Source organism: Python bivittatus, unplaced genomic scaffold, assembly GCF_059951505.1.
Source record: "Python bivittatus isolate LINGU-HERP-01145 unplaced genomic scaffold, Pbiv_v1 ctg000020_np1212, whole genome shotgun sequence".
Classification (NCBI taxonomy): Eukaryota; Metazoa; Chordata; class Lepidosauria; order Squamata; family Pythonidae; genus Python; species Python bivittatus.
The window spans coordinates 130,627,748-130,653,363 of NW_028277030.1; the positions used below are offsets into that span (position 1 = coordinate 130,627,748).

At 38.4% G+C, this 25,616-nt stretch overlaps 1 protein-coding gene across 3 annotated transcripts in view; it reads right to left on the reverse strand.

Moving 5' to 3' along the window:
• BCL11A (BCL11 transcription factor A) overlaps positions 1-25,616 on the reverse strand; it is a 189,329-nt gene that overhangs the window by 56,466 nt on the left and 107,247 nt on the right. The gene's annotated exons all lie outside the window — the stretch shown is intronic.

Here is a 25,616-nt window from a genome sequence, read left to right on the forward strand (position 1 = left end):
CGTTAAGTCGTGTCCGACTCTTCGTACTGAATATATTGTGGGGAAAAGTCTCAGTTTATACAAAGAGATAGGTCTAGCCATAATCCTGCATGAAGTCTGTTTCTTTACATCGCTTCCAACAATCTTAGCAATAAGCAGTGGTTCCTAGGCAGCCAAATAAAGCCAGAAAGATTCCCACTAAGACAGAAGTTTAACAACCACTATGGTAGAACAACTAAAAATTACAGAAGGACCAACAGATTCCTTTATCTTTTCCCTTTCCAATATGCATTTCTGTAGAATCTGATTGGCTAACTGGCTGAGAATTTCATGCAATATTCTATTGAAAACACTCAGATCTCTTTCATCTCTCTCTGTGTTTGTGTGTGTGCTAAGAGAGACCTGAGCATTTCTAACACATGCAGATATATGCTAGAAATGTAGAAGCAATTCTTGCTATCAATTTAGCTATTATAGCTTTTCTCTGAAACACTGGGATTGTTTTTCACTTTATGACAATTCTTCATCTCTGTAAGACAACAGATACATTTCTTAAACTACACTGCAAAGAAAGAAATAACAATACAATGATTTGAAACTACTCCCTCTCTTTTATTACTTCTAAGCTGACATGATTTTCTGTACATAGCAGCCAGAAAGATGAAATCTGAGGTGAAGATGCTATCAAATAAATGTTGTAAGACCTGGACCAATGCAAAACTATTTCCTCAAGAGTAATCTAATTGACTTAGTAGACTTACTCAGGGGTATGAGATTTAGCACAAAAGCCTGTAGAATTTTTTTTTTATTTATGACCATTTCCTTATAGTCCCCCATGTAATAAATCAAATAGTAAATAATGAAACCAGGGCTATTTCTTGCTGGTGTGTGCATGTGCCGGTGGCCAAAGCTTTCACAATGATAGATTTATCTGCATGTTTTTAAGGATATTATTCTTGCAACCTGATTCCTATCTTTGGTTATTGGGCCATATGGCAAGGGGTTTAAAAACAATTTACAAAATGCCCAAGAATATATTAACTTTGCTGTAACCAGATGATACATTGAAGCATAAATTACATTTCCCAGTAAGGTCCTGCCTGACCCAGAAGAATTCATCCCAAGGGATGCCAGGCTGAAATAGCTTGACTTACCCAGTGGCAAAGCACATTCTTCTAATCACTGAGAAAAAAATTATTGATATCTATGAGATCCAGCACTTCATTCTTTCACAATACGATACAAATTATTAAGATATTTTCCTACCGTACATAAAGATAGAGTTGGTAGAACGTCAGAAAAAATGGGACATCTTATTTGTCTAGTTAGCGAAGTTACAATCTGCCTTTTCACCCAAGAATGGTGCTTAAGGGAACTAATATGTTGAAAACAGAATAAAAAACAAATTAAATCAATCAAACAAAAAAGCCCTATATGAATAAAAAAGAGATCCACCCAACTCAGCAGCCAAACCAGCTTACACATTCAGTTTTCTTGAACAAAAACATTTTGGCCTGCCAGTGAAAAGATATCAGAGAGCAAACTAGCCGGACATCCTTTGGCAGGGTGTTCCAAAATCAGGAGAAGGCACTCTCATTATTTCCACCAAAAGTGTTTCCAATGGTAGTGGGATGAAGAGAAGGATTTATCCAAAAATTCTTAAAACATAGGCAAACCTATAATGGAAAATACAGTCTATCAAGCTGTCTTTTACCCTATAGAGCCTATATTTTAGGATTTTACTAATCATATCCAGTATCAGTTTTCAAGACTGTATTACATTTTTTTTTTTGAAAAAATGGAAAGGACAGAGAGCATACACAAGTGTAATGGTATATGGGAAAGACCTTGGGAGACTGGGCAAAGAGATGCTACCAAAGGAATCGTCAGGTAAGAGACAGCATAGCCCCAACTAAATAGTGGGTGGGGCAAGAAACTCAGAAGAGACCCTCCCTAGTTTCTTGGGCTGTAAAAGAGACAGGGGGAGGATTATACTTTCAGGCTTGCAAGATTCTGTCAATGTAGCTTTACAATAAAGTAGAATTAGCTCATCTGGTTGTGATTCCTATCTGGTTTACCCCTAGGAGGCTGAAATCAATCTTGCATCTGATGGGACCCAGGAGACAAGCCTTTTCTGCTGTAGCGCCCACCCTCTGCAACATCATCCTCTCTGAGGTGAGGTTAGCCCCCACCCTTATGGCCTTTTGGAAAGCCCTCAAAACATGTTTTTCATCAGGCCTGGGGATCCCAACAGCAGAGAGCCCATGCATCTTAAGTAACCCTCTCATAATCTGTTTTTACTTATGTTGATTATTTAATTGTTTTAATTGTTTTTTATATTAGATTTTAATAGCTGGTTTTATTATATGCTGCTAAAAGTCACCTTGTGTGAGAGTGTAGGTGGCTATATAAATTTGATACATACATACATACATACATACATACATACATACATACATACATATGCAGAGTCACTTGGCAATAAATGTTATTAAAACTTCACATCAACAAAACAGAGGAAAGTTCTACTGTTACCCAATGCAGCTCTTAGAATGGTGGGAAAGAAGGAGGACGCATATCTAATAGCTCTGCACTATACAATGGATTGTTGATGAAGATTCCCAGTCATCCAGGTGGAATTATCTGGAGGTTGAGTCATGGCAACTGGACTAAGCAGCTTCTTCAGCCTAGAAAGTTGGTTACAGGGGACCCCATAAATGTCTTCAAGGGAGGCTGTGTTTCTCACTAACATAATGGGCTCATTGAAGGGACAATAGGAGATGTGATTACTAGAGTCTTTGGGATGTGGATGTCTTGCTCCTAATCCCTCACTCATTCCCAAGTGAGTCGTTAAGTGCTGCCTCCCTGGTGAACTTGTGGTCTAATCTTCCTGGGGACTGATGAAAGAGCAGCAAGAAAAATGGGAGACAAGTTGTGTCTGAGGCCTCCACCTCTACTGAGGGAAGGATTTTCCACTTTGGCATAAATGGATTCCTTCACTCCTCTCTCAAACTACCTATCTTCTCTGTCCAAAATGTGAACATTATTGTCCTCAAATGAGTGTCCTTTTTTCTTTAGATGAAACTAAACTGCTGATTCTGGTCCTGTGTTGTTGCTCCTCCTGTGCTGGGCCATCCTCTTGTGTAAAGGCTGTTTGGTTTCTCCAATGTAGAGCTCTGAACACTCCTCACTGCACTGGATTGCATATACTACATTGCTCTTCTTACTTTTTGGTGTTCGATCTTTAGGGTGTATAAGCCTTTTCTCAGTGTGTTAGTGGGTTTGAAAAACACAGGTGTGTGGTGTTTTCCAAATATCCGTTTTATCTTCTCCAACAAACCAGCCAAGTATGGAATGACAAGATTCTTCCGTTGACTCTGGGTCTCAGCTCTGCCGTTTTTTTGTTGGATCTAGAAGTGGATTTAATAAAGGCCCAATCTGGATACCCACAGGCCTTAAGAGCTGTCCTCAGGTGTCTGTTTTCTTTCTTTTTGGCATCTATGGAGGTGGGGATGGTTTCTGCCCTGTAGTGTAATGTCCATTTATTGCAAAGTGGAAAATCCTTCCCTCAGTAGAGGTGGAGGCCTCAGACACAACTTGTCTCCCATTTTTCATGCTGCTCTTTCATCAGTCCCCAGGAAGATTAAGACCACTTCACAAGTTCACCAGGGAGGCAGCACTTAACGACTCACTTGGGAATGAGTGAGGGATTAGGAGCAAGACATCCACATCCCGAAGACTCTACTAATCACATCTCCTATTGTCCCTTCAATGAGCCCATCATGTTAGTGAGAAATGCAGCCACCCTGGAAGACATTTGTGGAGTCCCCCCTAACCAACTTTCTAGACTGAAGAAGCTGCTTGGGCAAGCAGTGAAATGTATCAAACCAAAAGAAAAGAAGTCCAGTTGCCATGACTCAACCTCCAGAGAATACAATGGATTTCATTTAAAAGAAGTGTTTTGGAAGAGGAGGGAGCACAAACATATCTATCCTTCTGTTTCCAAGCTATGTGATCCTGAAAAGTGATATGGTTGCTTTAATGAGTACCATCACTCCCATATATTCCAAAGCATCTCATCTAAGTGAAATCCAAAGTGCTACCCAGCCCTAAAATCCAAACTCTATTCCTGGGGATTTTCTCTTCTATTGATGAAAGCATTACCAATTTCCTTCTGAAATATGTATCTACAGAGGAGTGTGCTAAGTGTGTACTAAGTTGCTGTAGTACTTCATACAGTACAAGATTCAGTGAGACTAGAGCTCTACATAAAGTCTGTGTGCAGTCTCACATTGTTTTTCAACATGGGTGAGTCTACAATAAGGATTCTGATGGAAGTGCATGCTATACAAAAAACTGAGCAGGCCGCATACAAATATTTGTGACAGATAAATTATTACATTCAAGGTAAGATTTTGATATCCATTCCATATTAATGAGATTTGATTACGTTGACACTACCTATAGTTTTACATTGAAAACACATGCACATACAATAAGCCCTCAGTTTAACAGACTAAACAGAGGAAGGGGGTGACTGTGACTCCCAAATGTCTCTCATATTGGGTTAATCATCTGTGGTGATTTATTTCATTTGTTTCAATATATGTCATTTACATAATTTTATAAATTGATGCAAAAGATTTTAAATTTTAATATATATTTAAGTGTCTTGTCTAAATTACTTTGGCTGAAACAAACTTTTCCATTATATCAGGAGGATGTCCAGAAGGAAATTTTGTCTGTTGTATCCAAAGTATGCTAAATGGGCATCTGCTAAAAAGATTAACTGCTATACAGACAAACAAAACTCAAACTCTTCAAATATTACTCATATGACTCCACAGTTCAATAGACCATTGAAGAAAAGTTCTTCAGGGACATATTTACTGAAAATATTTTTTTCCCACTAAGGCCTGGATTCAAAATCAGCCTACTCCTCTATCATCTATAAGGCTAAGAAAAAAAGCAACACAAGAAAAGGGAAGGGGGAACTCACAGGATTGACTTCTGAATGCCTAAAGTAGAAAATATCCAATTTTTCATTCTACTATACCTAACTTTCAGCACTGATGTGCACTGGGCATGCATGGGATTTGTGGCTCGTTACAAGAACCACATTTCTGTGATTGGCCTTGTGTGTATGTGAAAGACGTCTGCAGAAACAGAAGGAAGACCTTCATAATGAAAAGAAGGGCCTTTTCAGCATCTGTTACCTTTCGTGGAGTGCCCTTTACATTTACCAAGATAAGTGTTTCGTTGGAGGGAACACACACTTCAGCGTGTTAATTGGCAGCACTTAGCTACCGGTGAGAGCCTTTATATGAAAGCCTAATGCACAAATTAATGGAGTAATCCTCCTTGCTATTCAGTGGGCCAGCTTCTGAAACTGTTCCTTATAAAGTGAGCTCTTAAATGCAAGACTCAGAGCTAAACTATTCTGAGGCTCATGCTGCTAAGCAATATGAGGTGGAGCAAAAAGATCCAGCTACTCCTGTTAACAAGCTTATGATTATGGAGAAGTCCCTGAAGAGCTATGTATGTATGTATGTATGTATGTATGTATGTATGTATGTATGTATGTATGTAAGTATGTATGTATGTATGTATGTATGTTGGTTACCCCTGGGTTTTACAGATAATTAAAAAGCCAATAATAAACAGCATCAAATTATAATAGTAACGGTCAGAATAATAATACATTAACAAATATAGGCACTGATGGCTCTGCAACTAATCCCTGAAAGCCCTCTGGAAGAGCAAGTTTTACTACCTTCTGAAAAGTTGTAAGAATGGGGGTTATACTTGCTTCAGGGGGCATATTGCTCTATAGGAGGAGACTTCTACTAAGAACGCCTGTTACTCCCCCTCCTGGTTGGGGGGAACACCTCATAGATGGCAACAGCTGGTAGGTGGGAACACCTAGCAAGAGTCACACCTAGCAGACATTCCCTCTCTAGGTTAATCAGGCTGAAAGCAGTTTCTCAGATACCCAGGTCCCAAGCAATACTGGGTTTTAAAGGTAGCAACCAGCACCATGAATTGCACTCAGAAACATACTAGTAACCAATGTACCTCCCACAGCAATGGTATGATGCAGCAATATCATGTCAATCAAATAAGCATTTGGGCTATTGCATTCTGGACCAGCTGAAGTTTCTGAGTCGTCTTCAAAGACAACCTGATGTAGAGTGAATTACAGTAATCTACTTGAGAGACAAGAGCATGAATTACTGTCCTTAGAGTACTATATCCTGTTCCAGGTTAAGACAACAACTGCCAAACCAACTAAAGCTGGGCAAAGTCAGTCCCTGAGGAAGAACCAAGAATCCAGGAGGATCCTCATGTTGCAAGCCTGCTCTCTCTGCGGGAGCACAACCCCATGAAAAGTTGAAGTTGGCAAAATCCTGAAATCAGTAGACTTCTGAATTAACAGACATTCGTTCTTGCTTGGTTTGAGTTTGAGTTTGCTTTTTCCCTTCCAGATGGTGGCAACCTCCAGGTACTGAGTCAGGTCTTGCATCAAATCTTTCATTAGGTCCAGGGTAGAGATGTACAACTGAGCATCATCAGCATATCTTGCTCTGAACCAAAGGATGATCTCTTCCAACAGCTTCTATATAGATGTTAACTAGGTTATGAGAAAAGACTGACCCTTGAGACACCGCATAATGGGGTTTCTATGGGTCTGACCTCTTCTCCACTATCACCATACTGGACCCACCACTCAGGTAGGAGAATATCCACTGGAAAACAGTGCCTCCAATTCCTAACCCTCACAGGCAGTCCAGAAAGACGTTTTTATGGTCTTAATAGTTTTTATTGTTTTTTAAGCGTTTCAATGGCTTTTGCAGTTGCATTTTTTGGTTGGGGTTTTTTTGGTATTTTTTTTAATATTTTCAACTTTGTAAGCTGCCCAGAGTCACAGAAGTAAGATGAGGAGCTATATAAATTTAACAAGCAAAGTGGTTCACAGTACTGAAGACTGCTAAGATATCTAGAAGGCCACAGATGGTTGCACTCCCTCCATCAAAGTCCTACAAGAAGTCATCCATGAGAGCAATCAATATGATTTTCATCCTATGCCTGGGCCTGGAATCAAATTGTCATCACTCTAGATATTCCATATATTACGGAGCCCTCTGTAATTGCAGCTCAACCACTTTCTCAACCATCTTCATCAAAAATAGGAGGCTGGGTATTAGATGGTAGTTGGCTACTTCCAGTGGATCCAGATGGGGATTCTTGAGGAATGGGCGGACCAGTGCCTCTTTTGATTCCTGGAATCTCCCCTTCCCTCAAAGAACCACTGCCTATATCCAATTCCCAGCCCTCTTCCCAGTCACTTTGACCAGATAGGTAAATAGGGGTCTACTTCACAAATGGCAGAGCTAGATCACAAAGAATTATGTTTACTTCTTCAACTTCTCATGTAATATCACAAGGTATTACCTCTGTCAGTTCAACAGACTTTGTCTATCCAGCTTCCATCTCAGAGCAAATAGAAGCAATTCTACTCAGGAAGTACTCAGGCAGACTATCAAAATTAACACTAATTTGTTATCCTCTTTACCACAACTGTTGCCCATAATTTAGTATTGAAAAGGGAGTAAATTTATATGATGGTTGTTTCTGAAATGGTAGGTTTGTGATCTGTTAGGACGAACTTCCTCCTTCCTAACACAGCTTCAATCCACAAAGGATAAGGAAAAATGGCAGGAGGAATCCTCTAGGAGCCTTTTCTAACTTTGTGGCCTTCAAAAGTACTGGACATTATCTCCCATCATTCCCACTCACTCCTAGCATGCTGGTTAAGAATGATGAGTATACAGTCCAACACATCTGAAGAGCTCTCAAGCTGAACAGCAGATGTAGCACAGCATCAAAGAGAAGTCTAGTACAAAACACTATAACAAAGGGATTTTTAAAAATGTAATAACAAAATAAAATTAAGGAGGGGAAAAGAGGCTGCTCCCCAATCTCAAATGGTGATCCAAATATTTTATGATAAGTATTTTTCTCGACTCTTTGAATCTTTGAACCTCTTCATGGATTTTAGCTGTTCAAAAATACTGATTCATTCAGTGAGTTGTTTGCACTCCGACTAACCAACTTTATTAGGGCATAAGCTTTCATACTACCAGACTCCATGAACAGTTTACTGCGTAGACTAACATGGCTCTTCCCCATTATTTCTCCTATTCAAAACACCAATTTTAGCTCCATCTTCTCTTTCTTCTTTATATACTCTCACAACACATTGAGGCAAATTTAGCAAGGACCTCTCTCTGCTCCAAAATGCTTAAAACAATCCTGTAAATAACCCCAGAAGGATGTGAACAAAAGCAGCTTGTCTCCCAAAATATCTATTTACCAGAAAGCAAACTAGCAGGGAACATCCTCCCAAAGATGTTCCCTAACATCTTTTTTCAGGGCTCTGTTTAACCACCATTTTTTTCTTTTCTAAGAATGCTATGGGATTTATGTTGAATTCCAAAGCATTATTTTAAACAAAATGATAGTGCCGACATGTGCCTTGTTTGGCAGTAAGCCAGCTTCCTATTTTGGGTTCTAAGGGAGGCATCCACAAAGTCCATTTTGCATATCAGTGAATTAGACCCATGTCCCCCAGCTTGGTGCTCTCCAGTCCTGCTCCTTAAGGGATAAAATTAAAAAATTAAATTAAATTAAATTAAATGCTTGGCTTTAAACATAGGCATCAATTCTACTATGTACTAAGTATGCGCTGTATCTTCTGAGGTAATTTACTGTTATTGTTTTGAAAAATGAAGGGTGAGTTTTGCAGAGATACTACTTTGGAACTCATTTGAGGTGATTTGCTGAAACAAATGTGTTTTATATCAAAGGAAACTTGTATTTTGAAATCTATCAGCAGATCTGTTTTTGCTATTTGCTAGGGGGAACAAAAGCAGTGAAAGTGTTAAGCGCCCATTTAAAAAGCCATTAAACATAATCAAAGAGCTATGTTTGGCTCAGTGGATCACTTGTTTTCAAGGCCTGTTTTAGATGAATATAAGCAAGAGTTCATTGGAGAGATACAATAATGAAGAATATTCCATTTTCTGACATTTCCCCCCCCCCCAATGTTCAGATACTGCTCCAATTCACAGAGCAAATGTACAACTGAAATTATGCATAACAAGGTATATGCCATTTGTGAAATCCACCAAGTCAAGCATATCGATCAGCTAAATGCTATGACATGCCAGGACAGTTATACTGTTTTTACAGTACCAAGAAGAACCAAAACCAAAACCAAAAGCAGAACAAAGACGTTCAGGACTAGGGTCAGGGACTGGCATTCCTGGGGATGACCAAAAGCAAGTAAATTGTGTTTCTGGCTATCCATATTGCAGGCAGCAAAAGACTGTCTTGAAAAGAAATGAAGACAGTACTGTAGAAAATGTCTATAAGTTGCAACTTCTGATAGCCTTGTACTTAATTCTTATGGAACACTGCAGAGTGGTGGGCAGACTGAAAAAACGAATTACAATAATATAACCAAGTTTTCCAATGCAATTATCTCTACAGTTCATGCTGGGACCTGGACTACTGGAGTCATGACCCAAAAACCTGTTGTCTAGTTCACAGCTATATCTTTACTACAGTCGCTCATACCCTCATCACCTCACATTTGTACTACTGCACTCCACTGCACAGTAGACTTCCCTTAAAGATCAGGAAATTTCAAGTAGTGCAGAATACAACTTTCCATGTGCTACCCAGGATAGCCATATAACACCACTATTATGGGAGTAGCATTGACTGGTTTCCAAGTCCAATTCAAGCTACTGGTAATAATCTATAAAGTCCTACCAGGCTTAGGGCCTGATTATATGCTTACTCCAAATAGAATCTGCCTACCCAAGGTATGCCTGAAGAAATTGCCCACTGTAAGTATGGTGGGAGACTTTAATGTGAGCATTTTCAACAGGAGCTTCCCCTTTGTAGAATTCCATACCATCAGAAACAAGATTTTAGAAAGCTACTAAAAAAACTGGCTTTTTAAAAGAGCATTCAGGACCATGAAGTAAGGAATGGAACTGTCAGAATGAATGTAATCTATTAACATGTGATGATAGAATGATGTTATACAATTAAAGAGATATTGTATATTATGGCACTGATATATTTTGATTCACTTTTGATACACTTATTGCTTGATGTCTGCTGTAAGCACTTAATTCTGGGAGTTGAAGTCCACACGTGTTCAAGTGGCCAAGGTTGAGAAACACTGCTCTAGAAGAATGTCTGGAAGTTGCAATACACACCAGCTAGGCTGCTGACCGTTTCAAGATGCCAGGTCCAACAATGACCATGTTGAAAGACTCATACTAGTTGCCATTTACTTTGTGGGCACAAATTAAGGTGCTGGTGTTAACTTGTTTAGGGCTTTAAACAAGTTAAAGCTTGACTGTCTAAAGGACTGCAACTTCTATTATGAACCTGTTGGGCAATTAAAAAATGAAAGAATCCCTCTGGAAGATGTCCCATTGTCAGAGTACTGTTTATCAAGCACATAGGACTCCCAGGCTATGAAACTCTTAGGAGTTGCATTTGATCCCTATTCTGCTGTTAGAAAATTTGTAAAGACAACTCTTTAATCCAGGTCTTAAAAGGTCAATAATTTTATTATTTGCATTTTCACTTACAGTATCTTTTAAATTTTAATCCTTATTGAGTATTCAAGCTAAACAGAAAGATGGAATGTAAACCTAGTGGATATATAAATATATAAATATTTACCCTGGGGAGGGGGATTTTCAATTATTATTTATGAAAATCCATACTTACCTTGTAAACATTTGCAACTGCAATCAACTACTGGCTGGATGACTTTGGGCTAGTCACTTTCTCTCAACTCAACCTATATCACAGGGTTGTTATGGAGAAAATAGGAGGAGGGAACATTATGTATGCTGCCTTGAGTTGTACAAAACAAAGTTGGGATATAAATATAATAAGCAAACAGTATTTGTATATCCAGTGTGCAGTCCAATCCTGTTTGCATGTTTATTAAGCCCCCCCGCCCCCATTATTCAGAGCACCATTTGCTCCGTATTAATAAATTAAATTGTTACTTGCTATTCATTGTTAAAAAATAAATCTCAGTGTGAGATTTAGTATTTAAGATTGCAGCTTCAGTGTCCATAATCTTCAAGGTTTCTAACATTCAACTATGAGCACAAACATCACACCACCAGAGGCCTTTATAAATGTACATGTAGTTTTTCATTTTATTACTTTTATAATTATGTGCCTCCCCACTAATCAAGAGCAGATAATTTTTTACTCACTCTTAAATATGATTTTGCCATGCAACTGCTCTGCCTCAACCCATTTGCACCCCTCCCATGGATTCCTGGTATTTTTCCATCTTTTTATAATTTTCCCTTAGAAAAGCTCCATTAAAGAGGAAAAGGTAGAACTGTAAAATGCTTTTTGATTGATGTTAGAACCACCTAGCAGGGCCAATGGAAAGAGGCAGAAAATGTGGATAAAGGGAAAGGAATACTTTGGAGCTCAAATCCCATAAAATCAGGAAGTGCCCATGACTGTCTTCCTAACAGGCTTGCAACACCTGTTATATAGGCCAGTGGTCATATTTAAAGAGAGTTTTGTTGTTGTTCTTACATCTACATACTTATTCAAACAAACAAGTAAAATATTTCTGTATTTCTAGAAAAGTTATTCAGATGTTTGTTTGTTTATTTAATTTGTATGCTGCCCATCTCCCCCAACGGGTGACTCTGGGAGGCTTACAATTAAAACCAAAAACCCAAGCCATTAAAAAAACAATACCATATAAATAATTAAAAGGAATTAATCAATTATTAATCAATCAATTATTAAACAATTACAAATAATGTTAATTGTATATAGGATGGCACTTTTTTTCCTTCCTCATAAAGTGGACATAAATCCTAGCATGGTACTGAAAAGTTGTCCTGCTAGTCTTTATCATAATTCCTTCTCTCATTGCACACATAGGAGCAGTTGCTGTATCTTTTTTTCCTAGAATGAAAGAAATCAGTATGGTGGATATCAGTAATCACTTTGCTTTCATGAGCAAACAGTTTTAGCATTAGGGAATAACTTTTGGATAATCCAGCTTCTTTCTTCCAGTGAAATAAAAAATCAAATTGTATTTAACAGGATAATAATTAATAGGATAAGGGATGTTTTTCTAAAAAAAATGTCCAGACAATTCAAGAGTTATAATCTGGCATCTGCAATTAAATCAAGGAAGGAAGGGTATTATTTGACAGCAACTGCAAGAATTTTTTATGATGAATCTAATTTATGTTAACTCAGAAGCCAAGACAATGGAATTTACACTTCTTCTGCTGCAACTTTACAGTTACACCCATCTTCTTCAGGTTCTATTAAACATGCAGTACTAACTCTGCAATCTCCAGGTAATACAAGTAGTGGATTGCACACTGCAAGCCTGTTAAACCTGTTGAAATTCACTATGACTCATTCAGAGAAACAAAAGCTCACAGAGGAGCTTTGGAGATATTAATTTCCACATAATTGTAATTGGGTGTTGTAGCTATGTTTTCTTACCACTGTTAGCAAGGCAATCTTACAGTTTTGCAGGAATAAATGCTACAGGGCTATAACCTCCTAAACTTCAGTCTCTTCTTTATAATGAACAGGTGAGGAACCAAAGAACATCCCTGGTAGTTCAGAGTTACCTAATTTACCATTCTACTTCCCACAGTAGCCAAAGAGATGCCACCATGAAACTAAAGCAAAGTGTGGGACCAGTGGTTTTCTTCTGCTGCTCTAGGATAGCAGTTCTCTGCTACTGCTGTTATTCAGTAAAATGATAGTCAGACACATGCAGCTCTTTGGACTCTAAGGATCTCAGATGCAATGTTCTATAGATTTAAATATTATTTTCCCCAGAAGGTTTGTCTCACAAAACCATAATAAATTATATGATTCAAATTATCACTCTCAATTCAGCATCCACAAAAATCTACATAACTGGAGAAGCCCCTTTGCTTGTTGGTCCTTCGTTTGTTGATCTGTTCTGGTAGGAGGAATTTTAATAGTAGTTCTTCAAGGGGCCACAGATTTATTGCTGTGAATTAAGGGAAAACCACCATAAAGTGGCATCTGAGAAATAAGTTACCAATAGCAATGAATTATATTTTGTTTCAAGGTCCTTTATAGTTTCAAGGTCCTTTATAATTTTTTTCTACCCCACTCATGACCATAACATATATCAACTTTATCAAACAATTGACATCCAATCCTAGAAAAGAAACTTCTGATAACTTATAGATAAATAGGTCAACTAACTCTTTAAGGAGGCTCAAGGGACTCTGCCTGGAAAACCCATCTGATGTTTACTTTGTTTTGATGAGTCTCACTTTACTCACCCCAAAATGCTTTTGGAAATGAAGGCCCACTTTGCGATAGCTGCAACCCTGCAGCTCAGTTCCTGTTCTCAACAGTTCTCTCAGATCTAAGAAATTACAAGCAGACCCTACAGGAGAATATTCAATTCAGCATTTATAAGTAACAGAGAATGCAACTAGGACTGGGATATCTATAGCCATTAGGAGCATGAATGGCATGTGAACCAGATCTTTGACTTCCTAATTATACTGATCAATAATGGCATAATGTATGCTGAGTGTGAAAAGCTGTGGCAATGTTATGGATAAACTCTTTTTTAACTGTATTACTTCTACCATCGTCCAATTCAGTCTAGGCCCAAGAGGTCATAAAGATGTGAAATATATATTTCACCTCAACAGTTTCTCCTATAATAAACTGTGTGTATTTATGTAGGAAGTGCTATGTGAAAAGGTAACAACAAACAGAAAACAGTCACACAGATAGATATTTCTAGCTAGAATTACTATTGGATTCACCTCCTAGATGCCTTCCTTGTGTCCTTGGCAATCCAGTTAAGATTTGACAGTGGTTAAAGATGACAGTGCTTGAGGTAATAGAACAGTGCCATAACAGGATTACAGGAAAATATTAAGGAAAGGGTATACAGATGTAATGTCATTTCAGTAATAGCATCTCTGTTCAGTTTGGTTTCCCTTTCCTTCTCCTCCCTTTTTTTATTTTTTGCTGACAAAGAAGTCAATATCACTTATACCATTCTTTTAAAACTGCATTACAGCCATAAAGAGTTTACTTTGGTCAAAAGAAAATGCTTCAATTATATATTATGTCTCTGTAAAAGTGATAAGGGGCTCCACAATTTCTAATGTTATTTAGAACTATGGAGAGAAATACAGCAGCTAAAACAGCAGAAATACTCGAATGGTGAACCAGGAAGTCCCTGTTCTACTATTACTGCTCTAATTTTGTCTATTTGACTTTTGTGTCATTTTTTTCCCAGTTCATGAGTATTCAAAATGATGGACAATGCCAACATGTTATTTATATCCACAGAAGCAGTTATAAACTTTAAAAACTGCTAAAGCAGCAGAACAGAAACACCTTCCCACACAAAAGCTTTAAAAACATCTGTAGGTGCTAGAAAATAAAACCAGGAAAACAGGCAACTTTAAAACCACCTTAAAAGGCTACCAAAAATTATACCAAGAAGTTGATCACAATTCCCAAGAAAAAGAATTCCAAAGTAAGACAGCCACAGTGTCTTATTTTTCCATACTTAGGTCCAAAGACTGCTGGCCAGCAACCCCATTCAAGATGATCCCGTGGGGCCAGAGGAACATCTAGTGGGTCACTGTGAAGACTACTCAAGACATATGTCACTCAAATCTCTTCTGAACTGGACTCTGGCTGTGCAGGACCTATGGAATTGGGCTGTCTGGTTTGGTTATCTGGGAATAATGTCAGCTTCTTGGCCCTGAGGAATAAGACAGCATCCTCAGAGTTGTAAGCACGGCCAGCTGGAGATAATGTGTAGTTGGATCCAAGCAACATTAAATTCATTTTTTTAGGAAGGGGGTGGTCCCACCTGCACTTTAGGAGGTGGTGGTCCTTCCTCTCCTCAAGAAGCCATCACTGGACCCAAGAGCATTGGTCATTTTTACCATCTCCAACCTTTCTTTTTTAAGCAGCTGGTTGAAAAGTTGGTTAAGCTGCAGCCTCAAAGGGTCCTGGAAGAAGCAGATTATTTGGACTTTTTTGAGTTGGGTTTCAGACCCATGTATAATACTGAGATGGCTTGTGGATGATCTCTGGTGGGATCAGGATCATGGTATTGCATTCTTCCTGAACCTCTTTAATCTCTTGACAGTCTTCAATGCCATCAATCATGGAATTTTTCTGGACTAGTTCAGGGATTGGGAGTGGGAGGCATGGTGTTGTGGTGGTTCTCCTCTTTCCTCCGGGGCTGGTGGCATTGGTGGGAGAGAGAGGTTTAGTCCTAAACTCCTTGCAGGATTCTTCAGGGCTCTACTCTTTTCCCACTCCTATTTAAAATCCACATGAAGTTGCTATGTAAGGTCATCTGTCAGCACAAATTTAGCTATCATTAGTATGCTGATGATACCCAATTATAGATCTTCTCCCCTGGCCAATCAAATGACGTCAAGGTTCTCTCTTAGTATCTGGAGGGTGTGAAGACCTGGACAGGGAAGAACTGGCTTATACTCAATCTGTAGCCTAGTTAGGGTAGCTCAGTTTGTTTGTTTGTTTGTTTGCTTATTTATTTAGATTTATTTAGAGACGCTGAGAACATAGAGGAGAAGAAGAACCAGCTTAGACTCAACTTGTACTCTAGTTTGGGTAGCTAAGTTTGTTTATTTATTTAAGTTTATTTAGAGACCCTGAGAACACAGAGGAGGGACTAAGGACCACTACAGGACAGAGGAGGAACATTATAAAAAAGATGTCTTAGTTTACTGGGAGTGTGAGAAAGAGACATGTAGTAATTCCTCCTTAATTACACTAGGTCTAAGTTGATCTGGAGAACTGCTTTGGCAGACTTTCAAGATTCTGAATGGCTGCGGGTTTTACCTCCCCCACCCCAAGATCTGAAGACTTATATGCTGAACCACTTTAAATACTCCTCTAATTTAAGAAAAAGTCACTGCAACTAAATAAGTGAACACAGCAGAGAAAAGGTAAGCAGAGTTTTTCTTCGCTTTACTAATTTTCTACTTGCAAAGAATATTAAAACCCATAATCCATCCTTAGTAGCCTACTGTATTTTATATCCCAGTTTAACGTAAGCCCAAAATCTAGTTTCCCCAGTATGTAAATTAGATATCTTTTTTTTTTTTAAAGGCAGCATACATACTGTATTTAAGAAAGAACACAGCAAAAATGTTTGACTACAGCTATACTTTAAACACACTTCAACAACCATATGAAAATCTGGTGAGATCTGCATGCTGCCACACAATTCCACATCTCTTGCACATACTCATGTTCAACAAGTTTCCTTTCTTCACATCAGTATGCTTTGCCACTAATATCATAGCTGCCCTTGGCTGACATGACAACAGCTTCTTCATTGTCTGCCTCCCCAAAAAGTTTTGTTGCCAGCCAAGTGACCAAATACAAACAAAAGCTTGTTTGACCAGCACTTGTTCCAAAACAAAGCACCGGATGTAGAAGGAAGTGCTGGAAAAAGCAAACCCAAAACAAAAATTCTTATTTTTATTCTGGCACTAAATACCCAAAATCAATGCTGTCTAGTCTCTCTCTACTGCCAGCTTTGCCTTCATTTCTATACCTCCTACCCAGCTCTTATAAAAGAGAAATAAAACCAAAACCAAAACTACACAAGAAAAGATGATTTTGTGATTTAGTTATCTAATCAAAGTAATTTGAAGGTGACTAGTCTAGGCAGTTGTCAGGAGTCAACAATGACTTGAAGGCACAAAAAAATAAAAATCTAAAGTTTGGATAATGACTGGGGGGGGGGAATATTGTTTTCTAGCACTCCAATCTAACAAAAACAGTGAAAAGACAGAACACTATATCTATCCAGCAAAACGCAACAGGTAAAGAGAATACAGTGGTACCTCAGTTCACGAACACTTCTGTTCACGAACAATTCGGTTCACGAACCGCACCATTTGCAAAATTTTGCTTCCGTTCACGAACTCTGCATTGGGTGACGAACAGGATCCGCGGCCATTTTCCCTGCTGTGACACGTGGTCGTGGCTTCCTGTAGGTGAGGGGGACTCTCCCTCTAAACAATAACCGCCTCCCCACCCACCGTCCTGTCCTCCACGCCAGAAGTTGCCTCAAGCAAGGTTAGCATTCCCTCTCTTCATACTGTACTGTACTGTACTTTGTTTCATATTTTTGTGGTTTTAAAAAAAAATACATATGGTTCAGAACGGATTAACCGTATTTACATTGAACCTTATTGGAAAATTTGATTCGGTTGGTGACCAAAATCGGTTGGCGACCACATTCATAGGGGTCAGAACGGATTAACCGTATTTACATTGAACCTTATGGGAAAATTTGATTCGGTTCACGACCAATTCAGTTTGCGACCAGAGTCGTGGAACGAATTAAGTTCGTGAACTGAGGTACCACTGTACTACTCCACTAAATTTTAAGGCCCAAAATATTGCTATTTATTCTTCAAGATGCTATCAGCCATTCATTCATACATGTAACTTTAAAAAAATATATAAGCAGTCCTCAAAAGGAGATTTAGGAAGATTCCCTATGCAGAATGGGCTTGTCCATATGGTTCAGCAGCTGTTGAATCCTTGGCACACAGTAGCGTATCTCTATACTACTAAAACTCTCAGTGTTTGTCTGTTTGTAACCTTCAATTGGGCAAAACAGTTCATCATAGGGCATAAGTTAGCCCATTTGAGGTACGTTTTGAATCAACGTACCTCAGATGGGCTAACTTAAAGAATGCGTCTAAAATCCGGGACCCATACTCCTGTGAGATTGAAATTTGGCAAAGTTGTGGCTGCTTCAGCACCACCACACCTTTGGACTACACTTCCCAGAAACCCATAGGTTGCATAGCACAAGGGAAGATGGGAGGGGCATGTCCCCACCCTTTTCCCCGCCTCCCTCTGGCCCCTGTGCCCATTTGTCTGGCAGCAAGGCCCAACGGGCAAGCAGCAATTGGCTGCTTTGGAACCAAGGCCGAAATCTGAAATCTCTTAATGGCAGTGGGCGGCAAGGGAAGGACGAGGGAGTGACTCAGATGCCTGCTGGCAAGGTAGGGCTGGCTGGCTGGGGGGCACCAGTGGTTGATGGGTAAGCCCTCTTCTTCCCTGGAGGGAGGGGGCCCTTGGGGACATGGCAGGATAGGGAGCAGGGGTGCATTTTCCTTGGAGTCTGCAGCTCCCTTTATTCCTCCTCATCCTAGCAAAGTGGCAGGCAGTTCCATGGATCAGCTGAGGAGGAGGAGGAGTGATTTCCGATGTTCCCTGCCAGCTTCCCACAAGCAAAGTCAATGGGGAAGCTGGCAGGAAGCTGGAAGCTGCTCCCACTCATACTGCTTTTTTGCCCACCCATGGTCATTCTGTTTCTCTGTTTAAGTAAGGAAATATCTCTGAAAGAATGACTCAGTGGGTCACAGGTTGTCTAGTGTCCTACTATATGTCCTACTAGGTTGTATCTTTCATAGATATCTTAGAAACTCTATAGTAGAATCCATAATTACAACATTCCTCAGATGCCTGATGAATTTTATACTCAGTACCTCTGGTAGAATAAAGACCCTAAAATAACATATACTGAGATTAAATTTGCTTTATTAGCATGTAGAACAAGCAATTAGTTAAGCTATAGTGTAGTTAGGGTAGCTAAATTATTGCTGTACTATAATTCTTATTATTCTTATTTTTATTCTTATGCTATTTCACATTTTGGTTTGGTTTGGGACAGTAAATAATATGTGATTAGATAATTAGATTAGACAAAATTCCATATATTTATATTATCATTCATTATTGCCAGGTATTTAGCCTCTTAGTTTGTATTATTATATTTTAACATAAATTTTACTCTAGTATAGGACAACATTTACTATATACTATAAAATCCACCACATAGGTATTTTTATATGTTAACAGTAAGAATATATTCTATTACACAAAGTCTTAATATCATGAATATTCCATTTTGTGGTTTTTATGCAGATTTTAGTGAGTTCATAACATTGTGACAATCACTCTAATCCAGCTACATTTTCCATAGCTTATAGGTTAGATAGTTTATCTTACAGGTTACCTTATGCTGTTCAATGACTGGAGTAAAATGTTTTAGTTCATTTGAAATATACATAACCAACTTCTGAGATCTGAAAAACAGTCCATATACAACTATTCAAAGACAAGTTTTATTTAGGTAAAAAAAAGTTACTTACAAAAGAGATGGTATGTTCACAGTTTCTAGACTGTTTCAGCCATTATATTAAATCAAAACTAAGTTTGCCACCAAGTATTGCTGCAACCTTCCCATTTTCCTCTAAATACTTTATGGAACGACATTCAGTGTGCAGAACATCCGAGCAAGAGTGCATAACCTTTTCCAGGTAGAGGGCCATACTTGGCCTTTAAGCAGGATCCTCCCAAAAGTAGGAGAAGCCAGGACAGAAATTAAATGTGATTTAACTCAATTCAATAAAAATAAAATAAGTATGACTACCCCTGATATAACTTTCTTCTTTGGTCACATCAGAAATAGCAAAATGGCAAAAACAGACCTTTTGAAATGGATGTATATCACAGGTTCCTAAACCTTTTGCCATCATACCTCCCTTTAGTGTAAACTTAATGTACACACCTCCCCTAAAAATCTAAACACCAAAATAAAAACAAAATGAACAATTAAAACATACAACAATTTTTGGGAAAGGTGGATTTATTGTAACAATGTAACTGAAAGGTTCTTCACACTTCTCCTGGACTCTGTCTGCACCTCCCCAAGGGAGCTACAACTCACAGTTTGGGAAACCCTGATGTATATGATACTGGGTACTCAGGTTGTGCATTCTTGAGTTTGTGTGTTTTTCCAGGATTTTGGACAGATGTGTTCTAAATTCCTAACAGGCATGGAACTTGCAAACTGCAGCCCTGAATCAATCACTACCTCTTGCCCTATGTACACATAAAATTTACTATCCCTTTTATAAGTAACTTTCTTTACCAAAATAACTGACATGCATAATAAATAATGCAGGTACTAAGTATTTCAACAGACCAACAAGGAAAAAAATGACACTGTACCTTCAGGAGAGAAAATGGGTAGGGGAAAGAATAAAATATCATACATTTATTATGCTCCACATTAAGAAATTATCTGGCTTAGATTTGCTAAGTTTTCAGAAGGAACACCTGTAAAAAGAACTGGCCTTGCTTCCAGTAACACAGGAAAAATCCCCATGTTGGATTATGATTAGACAAAAGACCTTCCTTGGGACACAGTAATCCCACTGTTGAAAGGAGAACTGGAAAGCATCCTGTCTTCTAGTCCAGGCAAAAATACACTGGTTAGCAGCCAGTTTCATTTCTGCCTGTAAAGACTCCAAAAAAGATTTTTTAAAAGAAGAAGTGGATTAAAATTAATCATAGGATATGAAAAAAAATGCAGTCACCCACAAACCTACACCTTCTAAAAGACATTTGCTACACAAAGTAAATAAAAGCTGAAAGAAAAGAAAAGCTGGTGGAGATAGGGGAGACATCCTCCCCTCCAATATTTTAGGCAATATATTGTTATTCATCAGAGGCTGCTACATAACTGATGGTAATAAGCATTAAAGATATTACACACGCCTCTTTTATTTCCTATTTTAAACTTGATTATTTTGTGTGTGTGTGTGTGTGATTTGTGTATGTGATAGGGAAAGAGCAGAAGTCACTATGAGCAGTAAAGGAGTTGGACTTCATCTAACCAGGTCAAGCCCACAGCCTAAGAAATAATGCAGCAGGGGATCATTTGCATGTTCCTGACTATTCTGAGAAACTGTGGAGTTCTTGGTGTTCTCTGAGTTTGCTTACAGACATTTCATTACCCAGCTAGGTAACATCTGTGCCAGTGAATGTGGGGTTTGCCACCTGTTTAGATATAGTGGCCTGCCCTACCAGTTTATTCTGAGAAAAGATGTCACCATGGAAAGAAGAGGTGGATTTCACCTGAGTGGCTCAAATCACTGGCCCAAGTACCATCAACCTATTTTACTTTTTTCCCTCCATTTCTTTTTCCACATCATGATCAGAGCTGATTCAGGTGGTTTTCCTGCACACTGCAAAAAGCTGGGTTAGATGACCCTTGTGGCCCTTCCAACTCCTCAAATCTATGATTCTATGATACTCTTGAAGTTTAATAGTAGCTGCCATATTTTTAGAAGTCAGCATTATGGCAGCAGAATCCACAAGATCCTCCATACAAATTTATATGTGACCAGCTTTATGCATCAGTTACCTTTCTTTTCTTTTTCTGAGAGGGAAGTTTTCCTTTTTGCTGTTCCTATTACAGAACAAACAGGAATTATAAAGTATTTCCTGATCTACTGCCAATCATTCAGAGCTATAATATCAGACTGTAATCAACTTCTAGAGCTCACTGCCCAATGTAAATGCAAATCCCAATAAAAGAGTTTTTTTAAAAGAACAATAAAGCTTTTCTACATGCTTAAGAACATTCTCATATACAAGATGAAAACATTTTTGAGCCTCTGCAGAAATTGTTATGTCACATATGTATGAAGGGATACTATCGTTGTTTCTAACCACAATGAAATGTGTGCCATGACAAGTTCTGCCCTTATGTACTTGCACTGTAATGCTGCACATAGGGACATAATTTGTGTTATGACACAGGTGTTATCACTCACCCACCCTTTTTGCCCTCCTATATGTGAAGGGAAGTTCAGAGAAAACAATGTATGTACATGCCAAATAAATACAGGTTATGCATATGTACCTTTAGAGAGGTTTTTTAAAGCCAAGTTTCATTTAACTTAAAAGTGTCTTGTGTCAATTTCTTTCCTGCAAAGCAGCACTGGGAAAAAAAAGCTTTTCTTCCATAGCTCCCCTCCCCAGCCACTCTTAAGGTTCCAGATTCATGTTTTCATCAGATTTCCAGAATACAAATCAAATTGTACGAAACTCATTCACGTACAACTTATTATTCATCAGACCAAATACAGCCCACCAGAATCTGAGAAAGACCACAAACATGGCTGCCTAAGGCAGCAAATTATAAAATTCCTGGCAGGGGTGCAATGCATGTTTGCTAGGTGCTCATGTGGAGAGATCTGATGTAGAATTTAAGAATACCATTTCCATTTCAGGGGAGTCAGGTGTTTGAATATGTGTGGGTCATTTAATCATGCCAAGGTATTCATGTCATTCTTTTAACAGTTGGTTTTCAAGCTTGCCAGCATCATATGCCAATGAATTCACAAACTGATTATGCACTGAAACATGTTAACTGTTTGTATTTATTAGGATGTATTCCTTTTCTTGTTATGCTGGAGTTTTCAGAACAAAATTCCAACATGATATTTTTAGATTTTATCAAGACAGCATTATGGAGGCACAATACCATGTGTTACCTATGTTCACATATGGAACTAGGCCACGAAATCCAGAAAACCTCAAAATGATCCAGGCATCAAAATAAAATACATTTGGAAAGGATGGGAATTATGAATAATAAAAAAACCTCCTTTGCATTCTGGGCCAGGCAAAAATATAGAATTCATTACAAGCATATTTTTCTTATTGAATTAAAGGACTATACAATACAATTCTAATTCAGAAAAAATGGAAAGCTGCCTGAGTTTATGTACTATTCATTTACTGCACTAATAATATTAATTAATTGAGATGTTCAGTGGCTTTTTAGTAAGAATACTATTGTTTTGGGATGAGTGTGTGGTTTTTCAATTTTAGATTACTGACAGCTCACTGTTCACTAAGTAATACTATTAGTGACCTATTGCAAGTTGAAGAAATAGCTTTCTTTTCCAAGAAGGAACTGTTAACAGTGGATCCAAGGGCTCACAATGGATGTGCAAATATTTATACAATGTGAAAGCTGTTTGCATTATGCTATTATGCCACACAAAACATTAAACCTTCCAAGGTTTATTACAGAACCATAATCTTTTAAAAAAAGGAACAAAAGCAAAACAAATTTGTGTTTTTGAGAAAAAATAATGTGGGATATGATGATGATAATAATTTGTATAAAGATTATATCCATTTACACTGGGATACTACTGTACATAAGATTCTGCAGAAAAAAAAAACTATCTAAAGGAACAGGTTAGAGGGTTGTTTTCTTCTCAGAAACCTCTTAGTCTACATTTTAACAAAAATGGAAGCAAAAAAAAAGGGGGGGGAGAGCTAAATTTGGGCAAGTTCAGCCACTTTTTCCATGTAATACTTAAGTGTATGCCTGCTACTTCCAGGACAAAACTATTGGAGAGAGGGGGGGCAGCAATTAAAATAAATCCTATCCAGGGGAATTTTTAGATACTATCTTTCAAAAGCTGATGATAAAGAATATGGTATCCCATTCATTCCTTCTGAATTTCAATAAGGACAGCACACTGCAGGTATGTACTGCTTTGCACTTACCAGTCCAAGCACACAAATATAAACAGGTTGAAAAATACTGATCAACTCCTGGGAGGGAGGCAAAGTAGTTAACATATATTTCCTTGCATTCATACATTGTTTGTAGGCAATGTCATAATAGATTCAACAATGCCATGAATCAGTTGTCTCCTTAGAGCCAATTTATGCATCCATCAAAATCAAGTAGTAAGCTTTTCTCAAACTCTACAATTTCAGGATGCAGTCCAGAAGCAAGGAAAGAAAACAGTGACTGCTTACAAGACTAGCCATTTAAATTATGATCAGTATGTGGGTCAAAATTGTCCTAAATTTCCTAACTATAAGGAGCACTGTATGTGTGTTTTCTTCATATTAATTTTTTATTACTTTATTGTCACAAATTCAACTAAGTGAGTACAGATCCTTAATTCTTGAAAGGGAGTGATCCATGAGATATGGGAGCTGTTTTTGGTTGAGGTTCAGGTGTCACCTCAGTCCAACTGTTTATGAGCTAAAATTTTCTCACACTTTGTCTCGCAGTTTCTGTATCATGGCAGATATACAGCCGGATCCCAATGAACTCTAAAATTCTTTGGAAGTTTACTAAGTCCAAACCTGCCAAGAGCAGATCAGTAATGGTGATTGAATTATTACAGTGGGGTAGCTCTATTTTAGTCATATTTCTGTCCTGCTTTTTACAGACATGGAGAACCAAATGAAAGTGGAAAGGAAACCCAGTTCTGGACTATCTGATCATAACTAATTAATTCAGAACCCCATTTAAGGACAATCATGTGTATAGGGGGGAGTGTGGGTCTGATCACAATCTTATACATGCAACTACTCATTCAGTGACTATTCAAAGTTGTGATGGCGCAGAACAAGGGGGGGACTTATGATGGGTCCTTGTACTTGCAGCCATCGCAGCCTCCCCACGGTCACGTGATCATGATTTGAGCACTTGGCAATCAGCTTGCAATTATGATGTCGCAGCACGTGACCACCATTTGCAACCTTCACTGCCAGCTTCCCACAAGCAAAGTCAATAGGGAAGCCAGCAGGAGGTTATAAATGGCGATCACATGACCACAGGATGCTGCGACTGTGCAGGATTCACTTAACAACAGCAACTGGGACTGTCATAACTGCCATCATATGTCAGTGTGGCAATGTGATGGCACACTTTACGACTGTGTCACTTAGCAATGGAGTTGCTGGTCCCAGTTACCATCATTAAGCAAGGTCTACCTGTATGTCATATTTTTTGTTGCTTTTATTGTGCTGTTTTTACTGGGCCTAATACTGTATTTGTGAGTTGGACAGCCATATGAATGAATGAATGAATGAATGAATGAATGAATGAATGAATGAATGAATGAATGCATACATGCATACATGTATACATGCATGCATACATACACACATACATACATACCACACAGCTGTACTTGAAGAGACCCACCTCCAAGGCAAACTCTCATATTGCAGAGAATGATCTTGAGTGGCCAACCCTATTTTCAAGCAACAATTCCAGCTGGCCCTATCCAAGCATTTCATAATTCTTGCAGAACCTGAAAATACTGAGGAAGCTATAGATTATTCTGCTACAAATGTAAAGAAGTGTGCCAAGTCTCTTTGCCTTGTCCCCCATGTAATGCATCCTGGTCTGGTTATCAGATGAAGTGACCAACAGAAGGCATGTAAACTAGTTGATGCATTCCAATACGACTCCATAATCTGAAATTGAAATAAAGACAGTACTAGAATATCACTGCAGAATTGCAAGGAGCTGCACACCAATGAGAATACCAGCAGTACACTTATGTTGTGCCATCTTGGAAGCCAACTGCATAGTATCAAGAATAATGTGCCAATAGAAGAGAATATCTGTAGCTTGGGATTCAACTGTCAAGTTCTAGGTGCTCTCTGAGCTTGGTTGTCTCCTTGTAGACTTTTCATTACCCAAGTAGGTAACATCATCAGGGTGAATGAATGTGGGGTTTGTTGCATGTTCATATGTATAGCTTGCCCTGCCAGTTTCCTCCTTGATTTTCCTTCATTAGAGTAATGGATACTTTAATCTAATCTTATGTGGAGTAAGGATAACA